Here is a 7,915-nt window from a genome sequence, read left to right as displayed (position 1 = left end):
CTCAAGGCCGCAGCCCATGCGAGGGTCCAAATGCCACATTGGTCTCCTTGTTTTGGCAAAGTGGGATTGGGAAAAGACTTGGACTTTGTAGTTTCCATTAGAGAAATTGGAACTATACCTCCCTTCCCGTGGCACTCAATGAAGCCATTGGGGGCAGCAAGCGGGTCCCGGGAGAAGGAACTGAGCAAGGGATGTAGGCACCACAGCACGCAATTGCTTCCTAACTGATGAGTTTCGAACTAACCTGAGACAGACATATAATTTTTGTTTGCTCGTTTTGTCCATTAGACAGGCAGAGATTAAAATATACACAGTAAATATTGTCATTAAAGGTACAAAAGTAAGTTTCTATTCTGTGATTTTACCTATAAGCGACATAACTTATTTGAGTGACTTCTTGTAATTTCTTCTAAGCTTAAGATGGACTTGGAAATTGAGGGAAGAGGAGGATGAGTCCCAGGTCAGCTGAGGATACAATTTGAGACTCTCAATACAACACCCACTACCCCTCTTAACACAACACCCACTACCTTGAAGATACTCTTTGATCCCATAGCTGACCTTCCAGGACTCTGAATACAATATAGCAATTATTCCTGCCCAACATTTTTTCAGAGGCAACCTGAAGAGTACTGTCTATACAAAAGATAACAAACACTAGCTGTTCCTCAATAGAGATATTGCCAGATAGACTATGGTCATGATTTGTGATACACTAAGAATTTCATGGGTAGGTTTTTGTTTTATGAATTTTATTAATTTTTGACTACCAAATCAGGATTAATTTTAAACTCTAATACATTGAGAGCTAACTTTATTGTCACAATGGAACCAGGATATATCCCTAGTGCAAGAACAGACTTCGGGAGCCCATTCTCCATGGAGGGATACTCCCTTAGCCTAGAGACACAAGGGAGGGCCTAGGCCCTACCCCAAATTTTTGACAAATTTTGATGATCCCTCATGGAGGGCCTCACATCCCCCTCCCAGGTAGTGGATAGGGGATGGGACTGGGTGGTCTGTGTGTGGGGGAATGGGAGGATAGGAAGGAGAGGGAACTGGGATCAATACGTAAAATAAGAAAAATATTTTTTAAAAAAATGTTATTGTCACAGACACTAAGTTTGAAAAATCAGATTTCAAAAGTAATCTTGAGGAATATTCATTAAGGGTTGAGTATGTAGATGATAGATTGTGTGCTCTGGGTTGAGTATGTAGATAGAGTGGGTGCTCTGGGTTGAGTATGTAGATAGAGTGTGTGCTCTGGGTTGAGTATGTAGATAGAGTGGGTGCTCTGGGTTGAGTATGTAGATAGAGTGGGTGCTCTGGGTTGAGTATGTAGATAGAGTGGGTGCTCTGGGTTGAGTATGTAGATAGAGTGGGTGCTCTGGGTTGAGTGTGTAGATGATAGAGTGGATGCTCTGGGTTGAGTATGTAGATAGAGTGGGTGCTCTGGGTTGAGTATGTAGATAGAGTGGGTGCTCTGGGTTGAGTATGTAGATAGAGTGGGTGCTCTGGGTTGAGTATGTAGATAGAGTGTGTGCTCTGGGTTGAGTATGTAGATAGAGTGGGTGCTCTGGGTTGAGTATGTAGATAGAGTGGGTGCTCTGGGTTGAGTATGTAGATAGAGTGGGTGCTCTGGGTTGAGTGTGTAGATGATAGAGTGGATGCTCTGGGTTGAGTATGTAGATAGAGTGGGTGCTCTGGGTTGAGTATGTAGATAGAGTGTGTGCTCTGGGTTGAGTATGTAGATAGAGTGGGTGCTCTGGGTTGAGTATGTAGATAGAGTGTGTGCTCTGGGTTGAGTATGTAGATAGAGTGGGTGCTCTGGGTTGAGTATGTAGATAGAGTGGGTGCTCTGGGTTGAGTGTGTAGATGATAGAGTGGATGCTCTGGGTTGAGTATGTAGATAGAGTGGGTGCTCTGGGTTGAGTATGTAGATAGAGTGGGTGCTCTGGGTTGAGTATGTAGATAGAGTGGGTGCTCTGGGTTGAGTATGTAGATAGAGTGGGTGCTCTGGGTTGAGTATGTAGATAATAGAGTGGGTGCTCTCCGCACAGGAAAGGATGGGATGAGTATCTGCTCTGATCTTCAGCCAAATATAGGAAAAATGTTGAATGTGATGAAACAGAAAATGTAGTCCCTATCTTTAATATGTGTCCAAGCATACTAAGCCAATACTTTAAAACTAATAACTATGTTACTTTTCATGCCAACATTTATGCAGACAGGAATTTCTCATCTAGACAGGAAAGGGAGGTCAAACAACTCCGGTTGTTTCCTACAAATTTTGGTACCTGAGGGGAACCAAACCCCCAAGTAACAAGAGGGCCTACAGCTGTAGAGCGTGCTGGCAGTGCTGAGCAGCTGAACAGTATGTGCACATGTGCATGTGTGTGTGTGTGTGTGTGTGCATTGTGTGATCACATGCGTGTGCATGTGTGTGTGCCCACATGTGTGTGTGCATGTGTGTGACCACGTGTGTGCATGTGTGCATGTGTGTGTGTGCCCACGTGTGTATGCATATGTTGTTCGTGTGTGTGTGTGTGTGTGTGTGTGTGTGTGTGTGTGTGTGTGTGTGTGTTTGCAAGAGTCCTTGCCTGTGCCTGTGCGAGTTCAGGTCAGACACTGTCTTCCAAACATCTTCTCCACCCTTTACCCCTTTCTCTTTTGGAGATATAGTTTCTCATTGAACTTAGAGGTCACTAGAGGAGTGGGCTAGCTACCCATCAAGCCCTTGGCATCTGTCTGTCTTCATGCCAGTAATGGGGGTTCTGAACTCAGGACCTCAGGCTTGCACAACAAGCACTTTATCCACTGACCCATCCACCAGGCCCTAGAAACTTCTGCTTTAAGATATTAAATTAGGTCTGTGCCCAACCATTTATTGGACATTGAAAATAGAACACATGAGCAAACCAAACCACCATTGTTTCCAACCAATGTGAAGACAGTCGGCGAGACCAGCCGGTTCACTCAAAGTCTCCAGTTTTTGACTCTCCTCAAACACGTCGCTTATGAATGGGTTTGAAGCTTCGTGTTTTGGTTCTGAACTGCAAGTATTGAAAACACCAAGCTGTACCCTGGCCCACAGCTGCCGTTTCACAGCATCCCATACTTTGCTCAGAACTGGAACCCTGTGCAGATTAGATGGCTGGCACTCGATGCTTCCCCTGGGGTTGCGAGCTTAGCCAACCCAAACACAGGTGCCCAGGTACCTGGATCACAGACAAACAAGGAATTGCTGTTCAAAGTGTGTGCCCTTTGCCGAGCTAAGATTCAGTTTTGACTGGGCACCTCATCAGGAAAAGCATTTGAAGGGAAATTCCTAGGAAGTGTTGTATGCTTTTATTCTATCCACAAAGCGTCCAGCCTTAATTCCAGAAATGCTTGTTATCATCTGTAAGACCCGCTTGGCCTTGTATTGGCCTGTGCAGGATGTGACCATGTGTATCCACATCTTGGTTTAAAGCCACAGGTGAGGCTCAAGAAAGGGCACGCAGGTTCTGTGGTTACGTGCATTCATAACCTCTCCTCCGCCTCGGTTTTCTTTTGGTTTCCTTCCTCCTGGGGCTTCTGCCTTATTATTCTTATCTTCTTTGGTTCTGTATCATTTTTAGCAACTCTTTAAAAGTTTGGAGGAGAAGGTGTGTAAGAAAAAATAAACAGACAAAGCCTGCAGTCTTGCGAAAATAGATTAGTAATTTGATCTGGAAGCAAGTGTTTTGAATTCCATCTCCAACAATTTTGCAGCTCAGGGTCTGAGTCTTGTTGCTTAAAGGCCCTCAGCACAGCGTGGAGGAGCACAGCACAGGATGGAGGAGCACAGCACAGCGTGGAGGACCACAGCACAGTCTGATGGTGTTCACAAGACAAAGTCCCACCGAGAACAGGGAAGTGAGAGCCAGTGGGCTCTCATTCCTCACTCAGAGGAAAGCATGTGTTAATTCTGGGGACATTTCTTAATGCTTCCTTTTCTATACACTCTGTCACCACCACTAAAATCATCCTGAATTTGTTTAGGTAACCTTAGTATTAAGATGACATCCATGTTCAAATAAATAATCTCATCTCCTGGTCTCTTTTCCCTTCTCTTTTAAGCTTTATCGGTACACAGATAAGCAATTTTGTATTTCCTCGTTCGGTGGGGGAAACAGGATCACGGCCCACATGGGATATTTTCAGTGCAGCCTGGAAATCAAGTTAATTGTGCAGGAAGTTAACCAGTGCAGCTAGTACAAAGGTTGAAGGCAGAATGCTGAATTAAAGCGCCTCAAGGCTCTCTGCTCCCCAGTCATCCCTAGCATCAGGGTTTATGATGTGGTGGCAATACCCTTCTTTTTACTCTCCTCCTGGAGTAAGTTTACACCAAGCAATATGATTACATGGGGGAACAAAGAAAAGTTGGAACCCCATTAATGACTCCATCCATCAGCGTACAACTAGTTAACAATAATGGTAGTAGTAGTAACAGGAAGTAGGAGGAGGAGAAGAAATCTAAAGTGTTATAGTGCCCTTCCCTGTTCACACACAGAGAAAAGGGGTGAGAAGATGACTCAGTTGGCAAAGTGCTTGGTCTGAAATTATGAAGACCTGAGCTCAGATCCTCCAAGACTCTGTAATCCCTGTGCTAGGGCAGCGGAGATGAATAGGACCCCTGTTGGGCGAGCTCTAGGCTCAGTGGGAGACCGTCTCCAAAACTGGAGACCTTCAGAGAACACCTCATCAAGGTCTGGCTTCCAAATTCATAATCTTGCACGCACGTGCACATACACAGGCACACACACACACATACACTCACACACCCACGCACAGGCACACACCACATGAACGGGCATATCTGGAAATGTACACATGCAGAATAAATGATCAAGATACAGAGTGTGCTAACTATCACAACTCAAGTCAACGTGCAGCAATGTTGAGTTCTTTGAGTAACGGCAAGCAAGTAAGATCGTTTAAAGTGCTAATAGATGCCGGGGCCCTGGATACTTGGGTCACAGAAAGGGAAAAGAAACATGCTGAACTGAACTGCCACACAGATAGACCAACGGTGCTGTTCCTTCTCCTGTCCAAATGCTGACCTACCTTTGATTGATGCCCTTTCCTACTGAGTTCTAGGTTGGCCAGAGCTCATATTTCAATGTGAACATCACTGTCATTAAAATCAGTCTGCACATTGCACTTTCTGGTTTCATCAACAGGGGTCACTGTGGCACTATTACTACTAACAGTCTATGGAGCCAGGCAAACAATGGAACCGTGTATTCAGTCAGTCAACAACCATCAATTGCATGTCATGAAACACCGCCACCAAGCAGTAGGGGGAAGAACAGATGTGAAGGAGGCAGGTCTGGAGACTACTGACAAGATGAGAGAGATGAAAAGAAGAGAGGACTAAACATTCTAAAACAAAAAGTGCAGATGAGACCATTTGCGAAAGCATCAACATCCCACGTGGACTCCGTACACTAAATGCACAATGAGACTTTAACAGAATCTGTGTGGAGCTAAAACAGACCTCAGAGCTGGGCATGGGGGCACATGCCTGTAATTCCAGCATTTGGATTATGGGTTAGAGGTACTGTCTCCAAAAATAATAAAATATTCTGATTAACTTGGGTCATTTGAATCCTCTTCATATTTCTAAATGCATGACAGGAATTTTTCCAAACAGTCATGCAGAAGAATAAATTATCATGAATCTTACTTTTGAGAAATGGATTAGCATGTTGTTAATAATCTTTGTGAATGGGATTACCATCAGCAATCTATGGTCAAGCCCCACCAACATCTTCCCCAGAGCTGTAGGTGTTCCTCGCCCATGTTTATGTTGAAAATGCCAGTCTAAACCATAAGCAACCCAACACTGTGGGGCAGAAGAGGGGCTAGTGGATAACAGTTGGCACCCTTTAATTCTCCCACAGAGCCAAATCTGCAGCTATGACCAAGACACATGTCTCGAAAACATCTTCAGCTAGGATCATCACATGGATCCCAGCACTGAAAACGGAGTTTGGTGGATGGTTTTCGAACGTATGTGCTTGACAAATGTAAGCATCATTTGGTTTCAAAACAAATATAGAGCACGTTAGTGATTCCTTTTCAGGAAATGGAGTAGTTCCCGGCTGATGCTGCCAGCCATTATCCATGGGTCATGAGAATGAGAAGGAGTTTAAAGTCAGTAGAGCTGAAACTACACTTTCAGTGGTGAAATTCTTTCACCCGATTAACTAAGCAAACGGGGAGCATGATTAGCCCTGGGTTCCACTGAGATAAATGGCTTCCCTCTCAGAGGTTTGGCCCAGACAAAACCTGTCTCTGCCTCCCCACCCTGGTTTACAATTGATAACAAGCGCTGATTGTGACAGGGAAGTCACTATCCAGCACAGTCATAGTTTTCATTACAAGTGTAGGTGAATGACCTGACCTCACAACTTCCTTCTTAAGCGAAACAGGGCCTCTTTTCACTGCGGTAAGCTTTGCACTTTGGGAATCCAACCTGCAGGATGAATACTATTGTTTAAAAGATGTGTGTGTGTGTGTGTGTGTGTGTGTGTGTAAGAACCTATGGTGATTGTTTTGTGTGTGTGTGTGTGTGTGTGTGTACACATGAGTGAATTGCCCACAGGGGTCAGAAGAGGGTGTGGGACCCCAGAGCTGGAGTTACAGATAGTGGGAACTTAACTCCAGTCCTCTGGAGGAGCAGCAAGTACTTCTAGAAGCCAAGCCATCCCTCCAGCCCCCTGTGGCGAATCTTTAAGCATTTTGATTATGGCTAAAATGTTTTTCATTATATATAGACAAATTATATAAAAAGTAATTGATCTAAAAGAAAATTAAAGTGTGGCCTGGGGAGAAGGATTAGTGGCTAAAATGCTTATCATGCAGGATGTAGAGCTGCGTTCAGCTCTGAAGCCCCCATGTAAAATCTGGGCATGGTGACACGCACCAGTGACCCCAGTGCTGGGGAGTAGACTCAGGCTATCCCAGAAAGAACTGGCCAGCCAATAGGGTTGATCAGCGAGCTCCAGGTTCACAGGTTCAGCGAGACATCCTGTCTCAAAAAACAAGGTGGAACTGGCAAATAAGAAATAATACTAAGCACTTGGGAGGCAGAGGCAGGCGGATCTCTATGAGTTTGAGGCCAGCCTGTTCTCCAGAGCTAGTTCCAGGACAGCTTGGGTTGTTACACAGAGAGACCCTGTCACAGAAAAAACAAACAAACAAAAAAGAAAGGAAGGAAGAATTATAAAAACAAAGAATAAAATAAACATGAAAATAATAAGGAGAAAGAGGCTAGTACTTCATTTTCCTCTGCAGCCATTGGCTTTACTAGTCTGCATCTGTGGTCTGATCTAGGGGGAAAGTTTTAACTTTCCTTATACATAGATTCCAACCTATTTATTCTACCTATATGAAGTCACTTTCACCATGTAATTTCTTTCTGAGATATGTTTTTCATGAAGTGAGATAACCAAATCCACATGACTTACAGATATGTAAGTTATAAATGGGTTGGTTTATAAAGTATACAGTATTTCCTTGTGGAACCGAAGACGTGATGAGTTTTGCACAGGATTACCATCTGTCTTGGGAAACAGAATTCAACAGAGCCTTGCTTCCCTGGGAAGGGGCAAGGCAGGCAAGGGATGGAGAAAGACAGGAGGCACTCACAACAGAGGAGAGCATGAAAGACGGCCTTCAAACAAAATCTAGTTGTGTTAATTGAAGATTAAGGTAAGGTAAAGCTCCCTGGTTTACCTATAGGAAGCACTGTGTAAATGTCTCAAAATATGGGTCCCAGAAACTCAGCACAGACATGCTGGCTTATTTGGAGGAACCAAGAGGAAAAGCATCAAAGTGCAAAATCTTAACAAATCCTCTAACCGAGACTGATATACAGTGAGTGTTG

This window comes from Phodopus roborovskii, unplaced genomic scaffold (genome assembly GCF_943737965.1).
Source record: "Phodopus roborovskii unplaced genomic scaffold, PHOROB, whole genome shotgun sequence".
Classification (NCBI taxonomy): domain Eukaryota; kingdom Metazoa; phylum Chordata; class Mammalia; order Rodentia; family Cricetidae; genus Phodopus; species Phodopus roborovskii.
This window is presented reverse-complemented; position numbering follows the sequence as displayed.